This window comes from Bos grunniens, chromosome 1, assembly GCF_055505025.1.
Source record: "Bos grunniens cultivar Pamir isolate PY7600 chromosome 1, Bosgru_T2T1.0, whole genome shotgun sequence".
Taxonomy (NCBI): domain Eukaryota; kingdom Metazoa; phylum Chordata; class Mammalia; order Artiodactyla; family Bovidae; genus Bos; species Bos grunniens.
Window position 1 is genome coordinate 66,224,075 of NC_141165.1, and position 25,432 is coordinate 66,249,506.

Consider the following 25,432-nt stretch of genomic DNA (forward strand, 5'->3'; position numbering starts at 1 on the left):
AAGAATATTCCACAGTTTGTTGTGATCCACACAGTCAAAGGCAAGAATACTGGAGTCGGCTGCCTTTCTCTTCTCCAAGGGATCTTCCAGACACAGGGATTGAACCCAGTGTCCTGTGTTGCAGGCAGATTCTTTACCATCTAGGCCACCAGGGAAGCCTCTCCTATTTTCTATGGTAGTAAATAACTCACATTTATTGAACTCTTATGATGTTCCAGAAACAGTGATGTTCAAATCATTTCATATTCATTTTGTAGTTAATATTCAGAATAAACTTATGAGAGTAGATGCTATTATTAACTATTTTTACAGATAAGTAAACAGAAATAGTTCACAGTTTATAGTTATGAAGGCATTTCTATTGAGTGAAGCACTTGCTTAAGGACATTAAGGAAAGAAAAGAATAGAGTTAGCATAGGTCAGAGCTTTGATTTAGGCACAGTGACACAAACATTCTTTCATCAACTATCATTTGCCCTGAAGGTATATCTCTAGTTTTCCTTTTTAGTATCTAAAAGTGAACACATAGAGACTCCCAATGTTTCTGCTTGGCAAATGTTCCTTCTTATTTCTTCATCCCAACTTTGTTGTTTTCATATGACAGTATAAAAATAAAAATGAACTGTCAGCTTGGTTCAAAGATACAAAGCAAAATCAGTAAAACTAAAAGGCACAAGGGACAAATTTCACATGAAATCAGACTGAAGCTTCTAAAAGTTCTGTCCCAGTGACTCACATGAGACATGCTTAATTCCTCCAGCAATGAATGTAAGAACATGTGTGAACTATTGTTACCAGAGAAGCTCATTAAAGACTAATTGCCTAGGGTTTTTATTGGCGATTGGTAACATAAGCACCCTTGGCCTAGAATGTACTGAATTTCCAGCTTCCCGGAAGGAAAGCAGGTGGTCAGCATAAACTATATTTTTTACACAAACAGTTTAAGCACAGTGAACTAGTATATAGTTCTAGGAATGGTGGGAGCACTCCCAAAATCCATCTTCCCCGATGCCAGCCACACAAGCAGTTTCCTGAAGTCAACAGTCTCAACTCTACCATTTTAACTCTTTCCTTCATGGTGAAAAATAGTATGTGTTTGTATTACCTTATTACAATGATCATAATTAATTCAATGATTTGAATTCCATATATTACCTTCCTTTCTTGAATACAATGTGTCTGAATGCATTGTTGAGTTGTAAACAATTTCTATCATAGTGACTTATATTTGGTAGAGATCCAATAAGATTTTGTTGAGTAAGTGAATAAATAAAATAAGAAAATGAACTGATTAATATTAGTGTTAAAATAGATTTGCATTTTTGAGTTTTAAAAGGAAGGGTTGATTTTTTTTTAAGAGACTAGGCTTGTTCTATATGGCTACCCTCAAAATATAAGATCAATTGAAAGGGTCAAACACTTAATATAAAAGAAGATTTCCTGAAATTTATAGCTGTCTGCAGACAGAAGCCTGTTCTTTGGATACTGTGAGTTCAAATACAGTTGATGAGTGATGAAATGGATGTTCTAGTTTATGCATTGGTTAGTTAATTGGTAGGCTGGATTAGTTTGCCCTTTAAGGCCATTCTGATGCTATAAGTCTATGACAACTTCTTGAATTCTCTCCAGTTCATCAGCAGTACAGATGTGTTTGAGGCAGGACAAGCAAAGGCCCTACTGACGTATGTATATGCAAGTTAAATCTCCTGCTAGAGATTTTCTTTATACACAGAATGTAGAAAATAATTATGAAAAAAAATTATGGACAAGCATTTGGTCAGCTAATTTATTTATCAAAATTCAGAATAAGTAATTAGAGAGTGGTAGAAATCAGTGGAAGGAATGACTTCTTGAAGATGATATTATCTATTACTACATGAAAAGTTGCCCATAAATTTAGCAGTTTAAAACAGCTACCATTTATGATCTCATAGTGCATATGATTAAAAAATGTGTGAGTGGCTTAGTGAACTGGTTCTTAGCTAGAGATCTCTTGCGAAATTGCAGTTAAGATGCCCTTAGGTTGCATCTGTAGGTTTGACTGAGGCTGGACCATCCACTTGTAGAATGGTTCACTCATGTAGCTATTAGTGAGAAGCTTCATTTCTCTATCAGCTACTGGCAGGAAGCGGCAGTTCTGTACTATGTGGCTGTCTCCGTAGGCCTGATTTGAGTATCCTTATGACAATGCACGTGGATCCACCCAGAAGTAACAATCTAAGAGAAAGAGCAATGGGGTAGCCACAGTGCTTTTTAGAACTTGGTCTCAGAAATCACATACTGTCACTTATGATAGATTAGATTTATTAGAACTGGGGCACAAAACTCCAACTCATTCTCAAGCAAAAGAGATTCTTTTTTAATTCTAATAAAAACTACAATATTTCTATTTACAGTTCCTGTGAAAATACCCTGATTTAATAGAAGAAATGTATTTTAAAATCTAATTATCTACCAGTTTTGAAATAATCTAAACACGACTGAGCGACTGAACTGAACTGAACTGAATTCTTAATTACTTTCAGATTTGAGGAATTTATACCCCTTCAAAGACTTAATAGTATTTATTATTTAAATATTTCCTACACTGAATTCAAATAAAATGTGACAAAATGTACCATTTACCAAGGTAAAATGTATAACAACATTTATTTTTTATTCAAAAGGTGCTATTACTCTAAGCCTCTAGAGTACAAATCTAAAGTGGAATTGATTCAATTTACCTAGATTTCCAAATTTGTTATTCTTGACTTTCAAAGGTAGGAATTCTTTGAAAGTAACTAGCATAGCCTGACCAAGACCCTTAAAAACAATCCCACAAGGAAAGGAGAGTGTAAACCAGTAATTAGGCTAATGTATTACCCACTGAGAGAGGCTTAGGTTTTCAGAACTCAACCCACCTAGCACTGTGTCTGTAAATCACAGACTAAGAGAATTGTGAATGCAATTCCAAATCTGGGGCGCCCTTGAGCTTAGGCACTGAAGTCAATCATCAAGGGCTCTTCACAGATTATGAAAATGCCCCCCCCCCAAAAAAAAGAAAATGCCCAAAGAACTAGGCTGTTCCAAATTAATACTACCTCACTGTGAGATCATGAGAAAAAACATAAGCAGTGAACTTTCTCGCTGGTTTTTAGAAGCAGGATTCTGCCTTCTTGTTTTTTGTTTAAGCCTCAGATTCTTAAACAGTCGTGGGAGGGGTGGGTAACATCAACAATGGACATTTTTCAAATAATGCCAGTGGACTCTTAAGAATGAAAGAAATGTGAGCGTACATAGAATCTAAATTTATGTAGTAGATAGCTATAAAATTATATTTTAACAGTTTTGTCAGGTACTGTGATATGTAAAATCTAGGATGAGTACTGTTTTAAAATGTGTGAAAAACATTTTTTCAAGATAGAAATAAAAATTTACAAAAAAAAGTATGAGGAAAAACAGGGCTTAGGGAGCACAGCTGATTTTATTTTTTCACGTATTGTCCTTATTTGTATTTTAGGTGAGGAAGAGATTTAACATCTGCTTTCTTCTTTATATTTACTTCAAGGTCAGCATGAGACCTGTCATGAAGAGTTTAAGGAAGGTATCAGTTATAATTTAAGACTCAAGTATAATGAAAAATGGAAAAATTACAATTAAGAAAGTCATTTCAAGTCACTATGGAGCCTGCTCCTAACGACTATATAACTAGTGTAACCTCTGGATTCCCTTATTTATTCTTTTCCAGGTTATTGTAGGAGATCTGCAACATTAGGCAAACCTGCACTCAAGTGAAACTGCTGAATCAGTTATGCTGTTTTAATGCACATCTAGTGAATTGAACAACTTCCAAGACACACTAGTTCCAAAGAAAAACCATAAATATTTATCTTAGACTGAGTCTTTGCACACAAACTAAACTGCAGGATTTAAGTTATTATCTGGTATTTCAGACCAGAGGCAAATTAATTATAATTTTCCATCTGTGATATCCAGATAGTATAAACCAAAAGATATGTTTTCTCTTGAAATATATTGGTATTTTTTTTACAATTTATTTCAAATGCAGGTCAGTTCAACAAATCTATCTATCATACAAGGCATTTAACTAGATATTGTTGAGATGTAGAAATAAATCATTTTCAGTCGCTGTACAGGAAAATATAGGGGCAGAGTTGGAATGGAAATGGCTACCATTTCTTGGGCACACACTACACATTTGTAGCTGTGTTAGTCATTTTTTAGCCTGTTAACCAATGCCTACTGCTAGCTAAAAGTCGACAAGCATTTATTTTCCTATTATCAACAGCAGAAATCTGAGAACCTGAGAATTTATATAACTTAACAGGACTGGAAAAGATCAGTTTTCATTCCAATCCCAAAGAAAGGCAATGCCGAAGAATGTTCAAACTACCGCACAATTGCACTCATCTCACATGCTAACAAAGTAATGCTCAAAATTCTCACCAAGCTAGGCTTCACCGGTATGTGAACCGAGAACTTCCAGATGTTCAATCTGGATTTAAAAAAGACAGAGAAACCAGAAATCAAATTGCCAACACCTGTTGAATCATAGAAAAAGGAGAATAATTCCAGGAAAAAAAATTTACTTCTGCTTCATTGACTCCACTAAAGCCTTTGACTCTGTGGATCACAGTGTGGAATAATTGACTGTGTGGAAAATTCTTAAAGAGATGGGAATACCTGCCTCCTGGGAAGTCTCTATGCAGGTCAGGAAGCAACAGTTAGAACCAGATATGGAACAACAGACTGGTTCCATGTTGGGAAAGGACTACATCAAGGCTGTATATTGTCATCCTGCTTATTTAACTTATATGCAGAATCCATCATGCAAAATGCCAGGCTGGATGAAGCACAAGCTGAAATCAAGATTGCCAGGAGAAATATCAATAACTTCAGATACGCAGATGAAACCATCCTGTGGTAAAAAGTGAAGAGGAACTAAGGAGCCTCTTGATGAAAGTGAAAGAGGAGAGAGAAAAAGTCAGCTTAAAACTCAGCATTCAAAAAACTAAGGTCATGGAATCCAGTTGCTTCACTTCATAGCAAATGGATAGGGAAACAATGGAAAACAGTGAGAAACTTTATTTTCTAAGGCTCCAAAATCACTGCAAATGGTGGCTGCAGCAATGAAATTAAAAGATGCTTGCTCCTTGAAAGAAAAGTTATGACAAACTTAGACAGCATATTAAAAAGCAGTGACATTACTTTGCTGACAAAGTTCTGTCTAGTCAAAGCTATGGTTTTTCCAGTAGTCACGTAGGGATATGAGAGCTGGACCATAAAGAAAGCTGAACACTGAAGAATTGATGCTTTTGAACTGTGGTGTTGGAGAAGACTCTTGAGAGTCCCTTCTACAGTAAGGAGATCAAACCAGTTAATCCTAAAGGAAATCATTCCTAAATATTCATTGGAAGGACTGTTGCTGAAACTGAAGCTCCAATACTTTGGCCACCTGATGCAAAGACCTGACTCATTGGAAAATACCCTGATGCTGGTAAAGACTGAAGGCAGAAGGAGAAGGGGGCTGCAGAGGATGAGATGGTTGGATGGCATCACTAACTCAATAAACATGAGTTTAAGAAAGCTCTAGTTGTTGGTGATGGACAGGGAAGCCTGGTGTGCTGCAGCCCATGGGGTTGCAAAGAGTTGGACACTACTGAGCGACTGAACTTAACTAAGAAACCCACATAACATATAAGTGACTAAGCTTGGATTCAAATTCAAATCACTCAGATTCCAGAATTTTGAACAGTTAATATCCATAGATGAACAAGTCAGTCATACATCAATGCATCTTTAAGAATCAACATTCACTGGACAAATATTTATTTAGAATTCATCATCCCAGATCTTCTAATTTATAAAATCTATGAGCAATGTGGACAATAATCAACCATTTTATGACAGTATTGTTGATACTCTTTATATTTCAAAGATACATTTTCTGTAGAAGTAATGTATAATCCCAGAATTACATAGAATTCCCTGATTATGATATGCAGTTTGATGTACCCATTTCTCGTATGTGCCATATGGATATTGAACAATGTAAAAAATAAAATCAGTTATTTTTGATAAGGAAATTTTAGAGAATTTAAAGTAGGGCTCATGGGCCAAATGACAAATTCTGGAGTCTCCTTTCTGAGTTATATTCCAAATGTTTGTTCCAGCTGATATATATATATATATATATATATATATATATATATATATATATGTATGAAGGAGTGAGCCAAATGGATCTAACTGCATTTTATCTTCTGCCATTGTGTAACCGTATATAACACAACAAGCAACAGCTTTTGTGCTAGAAGTTTTAGATCTATTTGTTACAGTTATAGAAGTCGAATGCAAATAATTGTCTAACTTTGAACTTCTTAAATTTAATTCTAATTATATTTTATTGTAAAATCAAGGCATCATATAGAATCACTATTACAAAATAATAATGGTATGAATAAAGCAGTCTTCTGATTTTGATTCCTGATGGGTATTAATCCAAGTGTGGATAACCTACCTCACCACGGTTACCACTGAACTTTCTCTTGCAACCCTCATGAAAGGATTCCTCATCTTGTAGTCTGTAACTCAAAAACTCTGATGTTACTAAAGGTACAAACACTCGAATACCTTTATTATCCACCTCAATTCAAAAGTCTCAGACTATATAATAAGTATATGTTCTTTGTATGTGTGCACCTTTATTACAATTAAAAAAGTCAACCACTCATGTCTCCCTGCCACATCAACTGACTGGAAGTTATAGAACAGTTTTGACAAACACAATATTTTTTATTCTCATAAGTTGCAATAGGAAACAAACAGCACTAGTACAACAACTATATGTAAGTAAGAAAATAATATTGGACAAATACCCTGTAAAACATTAGCATTATATATTTATTCAACATAAAGTAGTACAAATGATTTTGGCAGTATAAGTCTTCCATCTACATTTTCTATGTGTCCTGGTGGGACCTGCAGGTGTTCACCAGAGTCCAGCTTCCCTGTCACCATAGTGCCCAAACTCTCCCTAGGGCTGCCCGCATAGAATGCACTCTGTAGTCTCATCTGCAGTCAGGTGTGACTCTCTGATTAAACTTACCCACAGACTATGAGTGGATGTGTCATGTGTCCCTTTGGATCTTGGCTTTTAGATAGAACACTTCTGCCACTTCTCTTCCCTTTTTCCCGTCGGTAGATGTGCCGAGGCAGTGTCTCGGCCTCTATCATGCACAATATGAAAATACTATTGGAGAGTTGAGAGCAACAAAGAAAAAAATCTGGCTCTCTGACAAGCAGAGCAGAGATTCCCTGATGATCTCAGCCTTTCACATAAGGGCTTCCACAGAAAAAAGAGAAGGAAAAGTGATGTTTTTGTAGTTCCTGTATTTTTGAATCTCTATCGCATAGCTTATCTGTCAGCCTAAATAAGGTACATGGGAAAGACCCCTCTTTAAGCTCCAGTTCATCATTGACAAAATATATGGGACTGAGAGTCTCTAAACTCTTATCCAAATCCAGTATTCTGTGAAATTGACCATTTTATTCTATGACAAGTTCTTGTTAAAAAGTTAGAAAATAAAACCTGGAAGACATTCATATTAATGAAGCAATTGCTATACAAATATAAGGAAAAGCAATTGCAATTTTAAAAATCCAATTTAGATTATGAGTTGTATGGTGTTGACAGACTCCAGTCTATTTACATTTCTTTAACTGAACAGAAAAAGAAAAAAAAAAAAGAACTCTATAGAGATTCCACAGGGAGACAGGCTTCAAATACTACTAATCACCACCCTTCTCCCTAATGCTATAGGAAACTGAACATGGAACATGTGGTGCTATGTGGAACTGACTGGACAGAAGTACAGAAATAAGAATGAAGAGTTCATGCAATAAGAAGGTGAAGCTCTGGGGCCGTGAGGAAGATAGAAGTGCCTTGTGTTTTGCGCCAGGCAGCCCCTATCGGCCCACCAAAGACAATGATGATAACAACACTTGCTAGTAGCTATGTAATCTTGAGAAAGTCACTCCACCCTCCCATTTTTCACTTCCTTCATTGTAAGATAATGTGAAAATAGGTTCTATTTCAGAATATAATATGGATTTAAAAAGACAATGAATGTAAAAGTGCTACAGTTGCAAGGATAAGAATTTAATGAATGCTAGCTATTTTTGTTATGATAACAACTACTGCTTCTGTAATTTGTAGGGTATTATTTTAAATTATCAAGGATGTTGTGTGGCCAAACATTGTATAATGCCAACCAGCTAACAGATGGATTCTCTTCAAGGAGATTGCAATTGTCTTGATGAAACAAGACTCACTAAAAGAAATGAATTCATGATTAAGTAACAGATTATATGCCACCACATAGAAATCCAGTAAGTATTCATCAGAAGGAAAGGGCAGTGTAAAAAGGTGCAGACTCTAGTGAAAAGAACAATGAAAACCTGTGCTAAGGGTAATAAAGGCTTGAAGCTTGCTGTGTATAAATGCTTTATGGATAGAAACTCAAGTAACTTGCCCAAAGTTACAGGTGGTGCATGGAAGCTGTATGCGAACTGACAAACTAAAATCAAACTAGGGCCAGAGCAGAAGCATAAAGTGATGAAGTTCTTAAAAAGATAAATTGATGAATGAAAATGCCATGTCATTCCAAGTAGGGAAGACAATAAAAGCAATCAAGGAAGTAGAGTTTGAATATGACTTATATCTGAATCAGAGAGGAAGCAGATCTTAATCAGAGCAGTGGCTAAAATAATTTCAACTATGTGCTTACTGTGCTCAGTTGCTCAGTTGTGTGTGACTCTCTGCAACTGCATGAGATATTGCCCACCAGGCTCCTCTGTCCATGGGATTTTCCAGGCAAGAATACTGGAATAGTTATTTCCTTCTCCAGGGGATATGCTTATTAAATCCTATGAATTTGCATATAGAAATGTTATTTAAATAAGAAGGGATGGGATTTACATATAAGGCCTGAAATTATATTGCAGTAATTAACCATTTTTTTTTGTTTGTTTAGGTAATTACAAAAAGTCTAATCTTTGGCAGACCTAATAATAAAGAAAATTTAGTCCTCTCTTCGAATTCTGAGACTTTCTGAATGTGTAAAGAATCAGGTCAGGAAACTGATAAGCATCTTTCTATACTTTAATAGAAATGACATTAAAATATTTCCCTCTTTCAGTGCATTTTAAAAGACATTTTTTACATAGATACCATGACTGAAAAATGTAAGAATTTTACCTGAAGCATTGATAAGTGCAAAAAATATTACACAAGTTTGATGTGAAGTATCTGCTTGTCTAATGAAATTCTGGAAAAAATATGCCTCACTTTTAACTCAATTTAATTTTATAAATCAAACATACAAGAGAAGGGAAATAGCACTGTGTCATTTTCTGGCAATCGTTTTAAAGCTGAATATTTAAACAGTGAATCTTGGCACCCATAAAAGAGTTTAAACATCAACACTATTCTTAAAAAAGCTGACTAAATGGCAGTTGAGCTTGTGGAAATTCTGCTGACTTTTCATGTAAGAAATATCCTGAACAGACAGAGATTTACATCCCTTTATGCCCTTTATATGCTACATTAATAATTTGAAAGATATATCTTGTATAAAAATTTTCTCAAAGACTAAGTCTGCTTAGTGGAAAAGTGTAAATTAGTATTTGGTAACTGGATTAAAAGTGCAGTCATTTTGAAAGTACTTCTGTAGTATAGTCTGACGACAGGTAGCCTGATTCCTCTAACTCTGTTCTTTCTCAAGATGACTTTGGTTATTTGGGGTCTCAAAGCTACAGTAAACAAAACAGTTTGGTAATGGCACAAAAACATAAATATAGATCAATGAACCAGGACAGAAAGCCCAGAGATAAATCCATGCAATTATGATCAACTAATCTATGACAAAGGAGGCAAGAACATACAATGGAGAAAAGACAGTTTTTTCAGTAAATGGTGCTGGGAAAACTGAACAGCTACATGAAAAGAATGAAATTAAAACACTCTCGAACACCATACACACACATAAGAAAAAAAAAAGAAGACATTTTCTGTGGTGACCTAAATGAGAAGGAAATCTGCAAAAGAGTGGATATATATATATAACTTATTCACTTTACTGTACACCTGAAACTAACACATCGTAAATCAACTATACTCCATTTTTTTTTAAGAAGAAAAAAGTAATTTTGGCTCTGTTGGTATAATAGAAGTCTTTTATTTTATAAACATATAAAAAGTATACTCAATAATATTTTCAGAGTAGATCTTATTCTATATTAGCAAACTTCTGCTAAATTAAAATAACCACAAAATAGTGAAATGTTGAAACTAATAATGCTTATTTTCCTGCTGGATTCGTTTTCACAAACATCAAACTGAGATATCAACATTCCTCCAAGTTTTCCAAGTTTAGATGAACATATCTATTTGTTCTTTACTCCTATTATAGCATTTAAATTTAAGAGTTCAAGGGAGTATTGTTATAATACTACCATTCTGTTATTTAACAAGCAAATCTATATTTTCAATAAAGATGGATTCATCCATTCAGGAATTGGTTGATCTCTAGTCCATAAAGCTGAAAAAGACAGCTACGAACCCTTCCCAAATGAAGTTTCCAATTGACTATGAAGTGTTCTTTTAACAAAAATAATTTTAAAAATCAGTAACCTAAAAAGACTATGTCGCAAATGGTGTATTTTGAAAAGCTTCAACAGTAATTCTTCTAAATCAGTTTTATAGCTACACTTTGAAGAGTTTAATAGGAAACTATGGTTGAGACTTATTTCTTCATGTTTATTTATTTTTTTAATTTTTGGATCAGAACATTAGGGTTTTTAATCTCTTACTCTGATTTCCTTTTATGTAAAGTACCTGAACACAAAGGTGCCTAGAGAGACAGACATGGTGAGGGGGGTTCTGTTTGAGTTCAGTGCAGAATTCTTTAAAGTTACTGAGATTTATGGATTGCACATATAAATGCTGGATTCTCATAACCAAGTGTAAGAGCTCAACAAAGTGTTTAGCTCTTAGAAAAGATGTCAGTCATGTGCTTTGTTGCTTATAGATATGTTTCTATACACATTATTCCAAACAATGGAGAAACAGAGACAAACTAAACTTGAGCTGTGAGTGAATTTCAGTAATTCTGGGTTGCTCTAGTCTAAACTGTATATGCCTTCTTATAAATACCTATTTTTTAAATTCAAATTTAATCCAGCTTTTTTGATATATCAAAAATAATGTCTATTTTCTTCTTCCAGATACACTATTTAAGAAGACTTATTTTATTCATGGAAAAAGTTTATTTACTCTCTGCATAAAAGAAAGGATGGTGATACTTCTCAAGATATAAGAAATTCAAAAGAGGCATCAAGAGTGGGAAGGGAAATATTAGCTATGCACTTTCCTTGATTGCTTACACAGTTATTGGTAAAACCTCCTAACAGAATACATTCTGCTTTCCTTGTCCCAGGTTTCACATTTTCTTGTGGTCCTGTCTTTCTATCATTCTATATGTTATCCAGATAGCCATCCTAAAATTTAATGACCTTTATCATTCTCCAATTAAGTTATGTGAGATGAGACTCTAGCTCAATTAACATATATCATGTGGAGAGCATTTTATATAGTTCAAATACTGCTAGCATGCTCCAGTTCCAAGTTGATTCATAGCAGAGAAGTCAGCAAGGCTTAAGGACTACTCTCCTGAGATCTATCTATCTTTTTTCTCTTTTTAAAATCAAAGATGCTACAATTTTTTTTTCACTTGCCTACTTAAACTATAAAACTATAGTATATTTACTTTACAAAAACTGCTTTTGTATAAAGAAACAGAAGGGTTTTTTGGTTAGTCTCTGGTCTTCCTGATTTGGGGAGAATATATAGATTTTAGAAGAATTTAACAAACTTTTCTCCTTAACCTGATCATAAAAATCTTAATTATTAGAATGAGGAAATGTATTTCATATGTAGGTAAAAATATTGAACTTTAAATATCCTCAAATACAAAATATTAGAAATCAATGTGTGAGCTAGTGAAAATAAATAGATACAAATAGACAAAAATTTAATTATCATGGCATTGAATTTCTTAGTTGTTAAATGATCATGATGAAAAGTAACTCTTGTTAAGGTTTATCTGCTATAATGTACTTCAGTATTAGCAATAAATGACTTAATAAATCATAATAACTTCAAGATGTAAAGAATACTAGAACAATTCTATTTACAACTTAAAGGCCAAAAAGAAATTTCTGAATTAAATAAAATTAAATGTATCCCTTTTCAAAGGAATCTTGAAAAGAAAGTAAAAGAAAGCAATTTTTCTAGTTTTAGAATTGTTGTTCTTCACTTGTTTTTCTTAGTAAGGTTTCTTTTCTGTAAACAGATTTGTAAATGTTATATAACTCCAGGGGGTGCCATTCAAGTGCTGTTCATTTAACATACTGTGTGAATGGAAACCTCATGGCTGAACCTGAAGGTAGGCCCTGCTGTCTACACCTGGATCTCATTTGGTTATTATAAGGCAGGTGGACACAGAACCTGCTGTTTCCCATTGGATGACTTTAGGTGCTACTCAAATAATTACTGAGGCCAGATACATGATTTCTAGTAACCATTGCCAATGTAAATGTTATGCTCATTAAAAAAAAAAAAAAAGATAGTTTTGCCTTTCTTATATGGTTTCTTTATTTATGTCATATGTTTTCCAATTTTTCTATTTCATATCACCACCATTTTCTCCTGGGGACAGAGAAATCCATAAGTGTAGACTCCTACAAGTGTTTAGGGTGTTGTCCTAAAACTTGTTGAGCTAGACTTCAAGCATCCCTGTCTCTGGGCCCAACCCTGGCCAGGATGGAATATGACCATGGATGCTGGGCAGAAACAGGAAGCAGGTGGTCCAAAACTCAAACCAGAAAGTCAAAGATTGGTTTGGCTCAAAAGTTTGGCTTTAATGATCCCTGTCCCATTTCTGTATGGTTCTCTTCACTCTGCTCCTCTTCATATCCTTTCATCTCAAGTCAGTTACAGTTATTATAGTAACTCCAGATCTTGCTGCTGCTAAGTCGCTTCAGTCGTGTCCAACTCTGTGCGACCCCATAGACGGCAGCCACCAGGAGTGGGTTGCCATTTCCTTCTCCAGTGCAGGAAAGTGAAAAGTGAAAGTGAAGTCGCTCAGTCGTATCCGACTCTTCATGACGTCATGGACTGCAGCCCACCAGGCTCCTCCATCCATGGGATTTTCCAGGCAAGAGTACTGGAGTGGGGTGCCATCACCTTTTCAGAACTCCAGATCTTAAATTTGGTTAAAACAAAATTCAGAAGGAGAACAAAGTTCTCTACCATCCATACACTAGGTAATTCCAGAACAGAAAATTCCCTTCTAGAAGGAAACCTTTTCAGTTGCATTAACCTAAATTGAATCAATGTTCATTTTTTAACCAGTTATTGTCTAAAACGACAACTGATTTTAAGCCTATAAGAATGATCTTATTTTAGATCTGATTAGATCTGATAGAGTTACTAAAGAAATATGGACAGAGGTTTGTGACATTGTACAGAAGGCAGTGATCAACACCATCCCCAAGAAAAAGAAATGCAAAAGGCAAAACGGTTGTTTGGAGGAGGCCTTACAAATAGCTGAGAAAAGAAAAGATGTGAAAGGCAAAGGAAAAAAGGAAAGATATACCCATTTAAATGCAGAGTTCCAAAGAATAGCAAGGAGAGATGAGAAAGCCTTTCTCAGTGATGAATGCAAAGAAACAGTAGAAAAAAATAGAATGGGAAAGACTAGAGATCTTTTCATGCAAATTAGAGATACCAAGAGAACATTTCATGCAAAGTTGGACACAATAAAGGACCAAAATTGTATGCACCTCGACTTCACTTTCACTTTTCACTTTCATGCATTGAAGAAGGAAATTGCAACCCACTCCAGTATTCTTGCCTGGAGAATCCCAGGGACAGGGGAGCCTGGAGGGCTGCCATCTATGGGGTTGCAGAGTCGGACACAACTGAAGTGACTTAGCAGCAGCAGCAGCAGCAGCAGAAACAGAAGCAGAAGATATTAAGAAGAGGTGGCAAGAATACACAAAAGAATTATATAAAAAAGAACTTCATGACCCAGATAATCATGATGGTGTGATCATTCACCTAGAGCCAGACATCCTGGAATGCAAAGTCAAGTGGGCCTTAGGAAGCATCACTATAAACAAATCTAGTGGAGATGGTGGAATTCCAATTGAGGTTTTTTAAATCCTAAAAGATGATTCTGTATAAGTGCTGCATCCAATATGCCAGGAAATCTGGAAAACTCAGCAGTGACCACAGGATTGGAAAAGATCAGTTCATTACACTTCCAAAGAAGGGCAATGCCAAAGAGTGTTTAAACTACTACACAGCTGTACTCATTTCATATACTAGGAAGGTAATGCTGAAAATTCTCCAAGCCAGGCTTCAACAGTACATGAACTGAGAACTTTCAGGTGTTCAAGCTGGATTTAAAAAAGGCAGAGGAACAAGAGATCAAATTGCCAACATCCACTGGATCATCAATAAGGCAAGAGAGTTCCAGAAAAATATCTGCTTTATTGGCTATACCAAAGCCTTTGACTGTGTGGATCACAACAAACTGTGGAAAATTCTTCAAGCAATGGGAATACCAGACCACCTGCCCTGCCTCCTGAGAAATCTGTATGCAGGTCAAGAAGCAACAGTTAGAACTGGACATGGAACAACAGACTGGTTCCAAATAGGAAAAGGAGTATATAAATGCTGTATATTGTCACCCTGCTTATTTAACCTATATGCAGAGGACATCATGAGAAATGTTGGACTGAGTGAAGCACAAGCTGAAATCAAGATTGCTGGGAGAAATATCAATAACCTCAGATATGCAGATGACACCACCCTTATGGCAGAAAGTGAAGAGGAACTAAAGAGCCTCTTGATGAAAGTGAAAGAGGAGAGTGAAAAAGTTGGCTTAAAGCTCAACATTCAGAAATCAAAGATCATGGCCTCTGGTCCCATCACTTCATGGCAAATAGATTGGGAAACAATGGAAAGAGTGACAGACTTTATTTTGGGGGGGCTCTAAAATCACTGCAGATGGTGACTACAGACATGAAATTAAAAAACACTTGCCCCTTGGAAGAAAAGTTATGACCAACCTAGATATATTAAAATGCAGAGACATTACTTTGCTAACAAATGTCCAACTAGTCAAAGCTATGGTTTTGCCGGTAGTCATGTATGGATGTGAGAGTTGGACTATAAAGAAATCTGAGTGCAACTGATGCTTTTGAACTATGGTGTTGAAGACTCTTGAGAGTCCCTTGGACTGCAAGGAGATCTAACCAGTCCATTGTAAAGAAATCTTTCCTGAATATGAATTGGAAGGACTGATGCTGAAGCTGAAACTCCAATACTTTGGCCACATGATGCAAAGAACTGACTCTTTGGTTAAGATGCCAGGAAAGACTGAAGGCAGGAGGAAAAGGGGATGACAGAGGATGAAATGGTTGGATGGCATTACCAACTCTATGGACTTGAGTTTGAGTAAGTTCTGGGAGTTGATGATGGACAGGGAAGTTTGGTGTGTTGTAGTCCATTGGGTCACAAAGATTTGGACATGATTGAGAGACTGAACTGAATTGAACTGAAGAATGACCTTTGGAAATGAGAGTGAGAATAGTACATGAGCTCTATTGAATATTGTGAATCTTAAAGGAAATCCGGTTTTGTTAAGAAAATTTCTTTTATGAAAGTGGAAATGATACAATGCAGAAAGGTCATCTAATAATACTGAACAGATTTGGGGAATAACCAGAGAAGACTCAGTGAAATGAACTCTGATCACATCTGCAGTGGCAGGTTATGTAGGCACAGCCAAGCCAGACAAGAACAGTTTTCATGCAAGACTGGTCTTCCTAACAAGGCTATTAGGGCCTCTTATGATTTTGATTCCTGAAAATATTTTTCACTACTGCAGGAGAGGCAATATCTTACCTTTAATCTCTTAGAGTTTTTTTTTTTCTTTCTTTCTTGATGGAGTCTGAGATTAAACTGGGCAATGGTACCCCACTCCGGTACTCTTGCCTGGAAAATCCCATGGATGGAGGAGCCTGGTGGGCTGCAGTCCATGGGGTCACAAAGAGTCGGACACAACTGAGCGACTTCACTTTCACTTTTCACTTTCATGCATTGGAGGAGGAAATGGCAATCCACTCCAGTGTTCTTGCCTGGAGACTCCCAGGGACGGGGGAGCCTGGTGGGCTGCCGTCTATGGGGTCGCACAGAGTCGGACATGATTGAAGCGACTTAGCAGCAGCAGCAGCAAGCCATCAACAGGAGAAAGGCATACCCATTTATTTAAGGTAGGTTTATGTGATATGGGATCCTTCACAAGGAATGAAGACCCCAAAGAAATGGTGAAACCAGGATGATTTTATATTAGGTTGAACAGAGGCAATTGTGCAAAAGTAAGTAAACCATGCTTTTTGTTGTTTAGTCAGTCATGTCTGACTCTTTGTGACCTCATGGGCTGTGTAGCCTGCCAGGCTCCTCTGTCCTTGGGATTTGCCAGTCAAGAATCCTGGAGTGGGTTGCCATTTCTTTCTTCAGGGTATCTTCCCAACCCAGGGATTGAATTTGCGTCTCCTGCATTGGCGGGAGGACTCTTTACCACTGAGCCACTAGGGAAGCCCAAGTAAACTGTATGGGGAGGCTAAAGGAAGATAAGAAAGGAATTATTTTAACAAAGTCTGGTTTGTATAGAAGTCTCTTAGTCTCAACTTCTCCTTCTTAAGGATAAGAATGTTACTTTTCTAGTATAGGGAGGACATCTTTCACACAAGAATTCCATCTCCTGCTTTTCAAAAAAGGAAAAAGATCAGAATGTTTTTCTTACATTTTTTTTCTCAATTGCCTTTAAATCAAAACAATCAATCTGCCAGAGCAGCATATCTTGAAGTGATGTGTTCAGAACTCCTTTGCTACATGCCCAGCAAACAAAGGAATCATCCCCAAAGAAACTCTTGAAATGGGCCAAATGTGTGATGTTTTATTACCTTATTTTGCATCTCAAATTCCTAGTATTTACTGAACACTTAATACATATGCATTAAATTAACTAAGGACAAAAGCATTATTAGGGCTAAAAATCATCATTACATGTTGACAAATTCAAGAAAATATAATCATTTCAAACTCAGATGAATCTAATAAATTAGCTAATGTATATAAAGAAAATTTGATAAAAGTTCAAGGACAAGTTAACATATCTATCATAGTGACAATAAAGTCTCCCAAAATCTATCTATAAATTCAATGTAAATCAAATAAAATTTTCTGAAATATTTTTCTACACATGACAAAGCAATATGCTAAGAATAGACATGATAATCTTGAAAAAGAGCAAGATGAGATTACTTTCCCTACCCAGTATCAATAACATCAACATTTACCTTCATTTGAGGAAGAAAATGACAGAAAAATTATCCAACATAATTTGTTAGAGGGGCTTCGAGATGGTACAGTAGTAAAAGTGTCTTCCTGCCAATAAAGGAGATGCTAGACACAGGGTTTGATCTTAAGGTGGGGTAAGTCCCCTGGAGGAGGAAATGACAACTCACTCCAATACTTTTGCACGGAAAATTCCACAGAGAGAGGAGTTTGGCGAAGAGTCAGACACAGTTGAGTGACTGAACACACATACAATTTATTAGAATCTTGAGATTCAAAAAGGATGATTTTAAAAGTTCCTGGGGATGGCATAAATCATTTTGTTAAATAATATTGAAATAATTCATATCTACATGGAAAATTAAAATAAAATTAAATGTTCACACATCTACTTCTACTTAATGACTATGCTAAAACTTTTGACTTTGTGGATCACAAAAATTCTTAAAGAGATACCAGACCACCTTACCTGTCTCCTGAGAGCCCTATATGCAGGTCAAGAAGCAACAGTTAGAACCAGACATGGAACAACAGACTGGTTCAAAAGTGGGGAAGGAGTACATCAAGGCTGTATATTGTCACCCTGCTTATTTAACTTATATGCAGAGTACACCATGAAACATGCCAGGCTGGATGAAGCACAAGCTGGAATCAAGATTGCTGGGAGAAATATCAATAACCTCAGATATGCAGAAGACATCACCCTTATGACAGAAAGCAAAGAAGAACTAAAGACCCTTTTCATAAAGATGAAAGAGGAGAATGAAAAAGCTGCCTTAAAACCCAACATTCAAAAAACTAAGATCATGGCATCTGGTCCCATCACCTCATGGCAAATAGATGGGGAAACAGTGGAAACAACAACAGACATTATTTTCTTGAGCTCCAAAATCACTGCAGATGGTGACTGCAGCCATGATATTAAAAGATGTTTGCTCCTTGGAAGAAAAGATATGACAAACCTAGACAGTGTATCAAAAAGCAGAAATATTACTTTGCCAGTAAAAGTCGATACAGCAAAGCTATGGTTTTTCAGTAGTCATACATGGATGTGAGAGTTGGACTATAAAGAAGGCACCAAAGAATTGATGCTTTTGAACTATGGTGTTGGAGAAGACTCTTGAGAGTCCTTTGGACTGCAAGGAGATCAAACCAGTCCATCCTAAAGGAAATAAATGCTGAATATTCATTGGAAGGACTGATGCTGAAGCTGAAAGTCCAATATTTGGCCACTTGATACGAAGAGCTGACTCATTAGGAAAGGGGAAATTAACAATAACACAATAATAGTGGGAGACTTTAATACCCCACTCACACCTATGGATAGATCAACTAAACAGAAAATTAACAAGGAAACACAAACTTTAAATGATACAATAGACCAGTTAGACCTAATTGATATCTATAGGACATTTCATCCCAAAACAATGAATTTCACCTTTTTCTCAAGTGCACATGGAACCTTCTCTAGGATAGATCACATCCTGGGCCATAAATCTAGCCTTGGTAAATTCAAAAAAATTGAAATCATTCCAAGCGTTTTTTCTGACCACAATGCAGTAAGATTAGATCTCAATTACAGGAGAAAAACTATTGAAAATTCCAACATATGGAGGCTGAACAACACGCTGCTGAATAACCAACAAATCACAGAAGAAATCAAAAAAGAAATCAAAATTTGCATAGAAATGAATGAAAATGAAAACACAACAACCCAAAACCTGTGAGACACTGTAAAAGCAGTCCTAAGGGGAAAGTTCGTAGCAATACAGGCATACCTCAAGGAACAAGAAAAAAGTCAAATAAATAACCTAACTCTACACCTAAAGCAACTAGAAAAGGAAGAAAAGAAGAACCCCAGGGTTAGAAGAAGGAAAGAAATCTTAAAAATTAGGGCAGAAATAAATGCAAAAGAAACAAAAGAGACCATAGTAAAAATCAACAAAGCCAAAATCTGGTTCTTTGAAAGGATAAATAAAATTGACAAACCATTAACCAGACTCATCAAGAAACAAAGGGAGAAAAATCAAATCAATAAAATTAGAAATGAAAATGGAGAGATCACAACAGACAACACAGAAATACAAAGGATCATAAGAGACTACTATCAACAATTATACATCAATAAAATGGACAATGTGGAAGAAATGGACAAATTCTTAGAAAAGTACAACTTTCCAAAACTGGACCAGGAAGAAATAGAAAATCTTAACAGACCAATCACAAGCACGGAAATTGAAACTGTAATCAAAAATCTTCCAGTAAACAAAAGCCCAGGTCCAGACGGCTTCACAGCTGAATTCTACCAAAAATTTAGAGAAGAGCTAAAACCTATCCTGCTCAAACTCTTCCAGAAAATTGCAGAGGAAGGTAAACTTCCAAACTCATTCTATGAGGCCACCATCACCCTAATACCAAAACCTGACAAAGATCCCACAAAAAAAGAAAACTGCAGGCCAATATCACTGATGAACATAGATGCAAAAATCCTTAACAAAATTCTAGCAATCAGAATCCAACAACACATTAAGAAGATCATACACCATGACCAAGTGGGCTTTATCCCAGGGATGCAAGGATTCTTCAATATCCGCAAATCAATCAATGTAATACACCACATTAACAAATTGAAAAATAAAAACCATATGATTATCTCAATAGATGCAGAGAAAGCCTTTGACAAAATTCAACATCCATTTATGATAAAAACTCTCCAGAAAGCAGGAATAGAAGGAACATACCTCAACATAATAAAAGCTATATATGATAAACCCACAGCAAATATTATCCTCAATGGTGAAAAATTGAAAGCATTTCCTCTAAAGTCAGGAACAAGACAAGGGTGCCCACTTTCACCATTACTATTCAACATAGTTTTGGAAGTTTTGGCCACAGCAATCAGAGCAGAAAAAGAAATAAAAGGAATCCAAATTGGAAAAGAAGAAGTAAAACTCTCACTGTTTGCAGATGACATGATCCTCTACATAGAAAACACTAAAGACCCCACCAGAAAATTACTAGAACTAATCAATGATTATAGTAAAGTTGCAGGATATAAAATCAACACACAGAAATCCCTTGCATTCCTATACACTAATAATGAGAAAACAGAAAGAGAAATTAAGGAAACAATTCTATTCACCATTGCAATGGAAAGAATAAAATACTTAGGAATATATCTACCTAAAGAAACTAAAGACCTATATATAGAAAACTATAAGACACTGGTGAAAGAAATCAAAGAGGACACTAATAGATGGAGAAATATACCATGTTCATGGATTGGAAGAATCAATATAGTGAAAATGAGTATACTACCCAAAGCAATTTATAGATTCAATGCAATCCTTATCAAGCTACCAACGATATTCTTCACAGAGCTAGAACAAATAATTTCGCAATTTGTATGGAAATACAAAAAACCTCGAATAGCCAAAGCTATCTTGAGAAAGAAGAGAACTGGAGGAATCAACCTACCTGACTTCAGGCTCTATTACAAAGCCACAGTCATCAAGACAGTATGGTACTGGCACAAAGACAGAAATATAGATCAATGGAACAAAATAGAAAGCCCAGAGATAAATCCACACACCTATGGACACCTTATCTTTGACAAAGGAGGCAAGAATATACAATGGATTAAAGACAATCTCTTTAACAAGTGGTGCTGGGAAAACTGGTCAACCACTTGTAAAAGAATGAAACCAGACCACTTTCTAACACCATACACAAAAATAAACTCAAAATGGATTAAAGATCTCAATGTAAGGCCAGAAACTATAAAACTCCTAGAGGAGAACATAGGCAAAACACTCTCCAACATACATCACAGCAGGATCCTCTATGACCCACCTCCCAGAATATTGGAAATAAAAGCAAAAATAAACAAATGGGACCTAATTAAACTTACAAGCTTCTGTACAACAAAGGAAACTATTAGCAAGGTGAAAAGACAGCCTTCAGAATGGGAGAAAATAATAGCAAATGAAGCAACTGACAAACAACTAATCTCAAAAATATATAAGCAACTCCTACAGCTCAACTCCAGAAAAATAAATGACCCAATCAAAAAATGGGCCAAAGATCTAAATAGACATTTCTCCAAAGAAGACATACAGATGGCTAACAAACACATGAAAAGATGCTCAACATCACTCATTATCAGAGAAATGCAAATCAAAACCACTATGAGGTACCATTTCACACCAATCAGAATGGCTGCGATCCAAAAGTCTACAAGCAATAAATGCTGGAGAGGGTGTGGAGAAAAGGGCACCCTCTTACACTGTTGGTGGGAATGCAAACTAGTACAGCCACTATGGAGAACAGTGTGGAGATTCCTTAAAAAACTGGAAATAGAATGGCCTTATGACCCAGCAATCCCACTGCTGGGCATACACACTGAGGAAACCAGAAGGGAAAGAGACACGTGTACCCCAATGTTCATTGCAGCACTGTTTATAATAGCCAGGACATGGAAGCAACCTAGATGTCCATCAGCAGATGAATGAAAAAGAAAGCTGTGGTACATATACACAGTGGAGTATTACTAAGCCATTAAAAAGAATACATTTGAATCAGTTCTAATGAGGTGGATGAAACTGGAGCCTATTATACAGAGTGAAGTAAGCCAGAAAGAAAAACACCAATACAGTATACTAATGCATATATATGGAATTTAGAAAGATGGTAACAATAACCCTGTATACGAGACAGCAAAAGAGACACTGATGTATAGAATAGTCTTATGGACTCTGTGGGAGAGGGAGAGGGTGGGAAGATTTGGGAGAATGGCATTGAAACATGTATAATATCATGTATGAAACGAGTCACCAGTCTAGGTTCGATATACGATACTGGATGCTTGGGGCTGGTGCAATGGGACGACCCAGAGGGATGGTATGGGGAGGGAGGAGGGAGGGGGGTTCAGGATGGGGAACACATGTATACCTGTGGCGGATTCATTTTGATATTTGGCAAAACCAATACAATATTGTAAAGTTTAAAAATAAAATAAAATTTTAAAAAAATTAAAAAAATAAAAATTCATTAAATAAAGAAAGAAAAGACCCTGATGCTGGGAAAGATTTAAGGCAGGAGGAGAAGGGGATGACATAGGACGAGATGGTTGGATGGCATCACTGACTCAATGGACATGAGTTCAAGCAATCTCCAGGAGATCGTGAAGTACAGGGCAGCCTGGTGTGCTGCAGTCCATGAGGTTGCAATGAGTCAGACATGGCTGAGGAACTGAACAACAACAACTCTGCATACAAAAATCTATTACAGATGGAATAAGGACATTGAGACAAAACTTTGAAATATTTAAACAAATAAATAAAAGAATATCTTTATAATTTTTGAATTGGGAAAGATTTCCTTAACAACTTACAAAGAAACCTATCCTAAAATCTTGACCAATTTGTCTACTTAAAAATTAAGACCTTCTGTTTACCAAAAGACTTCATGAAAAAATTAGAATATATTTTCAAAAAAGAATTGTTACCTAGAAATGCATAAGGGACTCTCACAAATCAACATTAAGAAGACAATAGGAAAAGAGGGTTAAGACACAAACAGTTTAAAAAAAATGAGTTATGAGCAAGCATAAAAAGGTTGTTCAACCTCACCCATAATTAAAAAATAAAAACTGAAATTTACTACTATTTTTCAGCCTTAGATGAAAGATGTTTACAGCTTGGCATTACCAAAATTTGTAGAGGATGCTGATTAACTATTATGTACTACTGATTGAAATTAAATTGTCTTAGCCACAGGTAAAGTATTTTAATATTAATAAAATATTAATATTTTATATTGTATTATAAAATAGAATATTTTTATAATGGTTCCACAAATTTCACAAATAAGGATGTTTATCCTTATTAGAATATAAACTCCATGAGGATCAGGGAACTGTGTGTATGTATGTTTTCTACTGAAAGAGTAGCTAGCAGCTAGTAGGTGTTCAATAAATATGTGCTAAATGAAAGAAGAAAGAATTAGGAAAACCACCAAAATATATTTGCTCAGAAGGCAAGATAAAATATTTCAAAAACAAAATATATTTCAAAATAAGAAGTAATATACTATAGATTGTGTTGTGTTAAAAAAATAATTTGACTGAAAACAGGTCTCAGAAAATTACATACAGTGTATTACTTTTCTGGAAGTAAAAGCAAGAAAAATAACTTTTAGGGATATAAAGATCTATTATAAGACTATTTTTAAAACAACAGAAAGATAAACATGGAGGAGTCAAGGCAAAGGGCTAGGGGTGGGGGACACATATGAGAATGAATGAGCATTTGAAACGCTCTAGTTATTGAGTTAGGGGGTATTTAAGGAAATTAATATTATCATTATGTATTTTAAATATAAATGATATATTTCCTTTGTATGTATTAATTTTATTAGAATAAATAAATACAATTTTAAAAAGCAAATGAAAATGCTTTAAAAATATATAGATAACCCTGTATGCGAGACAGCAAAAGAGACACAGATGTATAGAACAGTCTTTTGGGCTCTGTGGGAGAGGGAGAAGGTGGGATGATTTGGGAGAATGGCATTGAAACATATATAATATCATATAAGAAATGAATTGCTAGTCCAGGTTCGATGCAGGATACAGGATGCTTTGGGCTGGTGCACTGGGATGACCCAGAGGGATGGTACGGGGAGGGAGGTGGAAGGGTGGTTCAGGATGGGGAGCACGTGTACATCCGTGGCAGATTCATGTTGATGTATGGCAAAACCAATACAATATTGTAAATTAATTAACCTCCAATTAGAATAAGTAATTTTAATTAAAATATATATATATATAGATAATTCTGCATTTAGAATATTTAGATAAAAGCTATATATTATGTTTGAAATTGTACAGTGAGCCAACTGCAGATTTGGCACAGGGACAAAGTTTCCCGTGAACTAATTTCGTACATTTTCCAAAAGTACATACCTGCTAATTTGTTGGATTAATAATTAGAACCTTGTGAGTTTTTTTTTTTTTTTTTTAACAGAATTAAAAATTTTAAGAGTTTAGAGCCCACTAATATGGATTTGGCAATAATTCAGAGTGAATCAGGCTAATGTTTACCTTTGCACTATTTCAAAAGAATTGGTAGTTTAAGTAAATTAACTGTTTAAGGTTGAAAGTTTAAAAGAGGATTATCTTTTTAATTGTCCACATTTTTCATGAATATAAAAAATACTGACTGAATTCCACATAATCATTCTTCTAATCCCAAAGGAATGAGGCTTAGCTATTCATTTGAGCAGGATCTGAGAACTTTGTCCTTCAAGAGATGATTTTTCTCCAGAAACTTAAATGTATGAAACCCTTCTTGTTAATAAAATATTCACAAGTTTTATTTTGCAAAAATTCTAGTCATCTTTCTTCATGGTAGGAAAATGAGTGTTTTTTATGCACAATTCTCCTTTTAAAATATTAGGAATTTATGTATATGTGTGTGTGTGTGTGTATATATATATTCTTGGCTATTCAGAAGACAGACACAAAACATTGCCTTACCCTAAATTCTATAAGCTAGCCTGACTGGGATTCAATATACTTTGTGTTGACCTAACCCAAAATTTGCTATAGAAAGGACAATTGGAAATGTTCCAGAAGAATAAGACTGGTAGTAAGAGGGGAGTAATTAGGCTAATATGTTTAATGTTCTGAGAAGAAAACACATGGAAAAGGATCCCTCCTATTCCCAGGACCATAAGTAACCTCAATGTTAAAAAATTATTGAAAGAAATGGTGAATAATCTAACTCAGTGAAAAAAAATATCATTTATGTTTAAGGTACTTAAAGGACAGAGTACTAAATGAAGTGTATTTAGAGTATATTGATTACAGCCATAAATTTATATACTTCCTGTGTAGAGAAATTCATTAACATGATCCATTCAGAATTACCATTTTAGATG

At 35.4% G+C, this 25,432-nt stretch overlaps 1 long non-coding RNA gene across 1 annotated transcript in view; it reads right to left on the reverse strand.

Moving 5' to 3' along the window:
* Positions 1-1,809: 1,809 nt before the first annotated feature.
* The window catches only part of LOC147379559 (uncharacterized), a 50,988-nt gene continuing 27,365 nt past the window's right edge, over positions 1,810-25,432 (reverse strand). The window contains exon 3 of the long non-coding RNA XR_015133579.1: positions 1,810-2,217. This is a non-coding gene — a long non-coding RNA (uncharacterized LOC147379559). The remainder of the gene's footprint in view (positions 2,218-25,432) is intronic.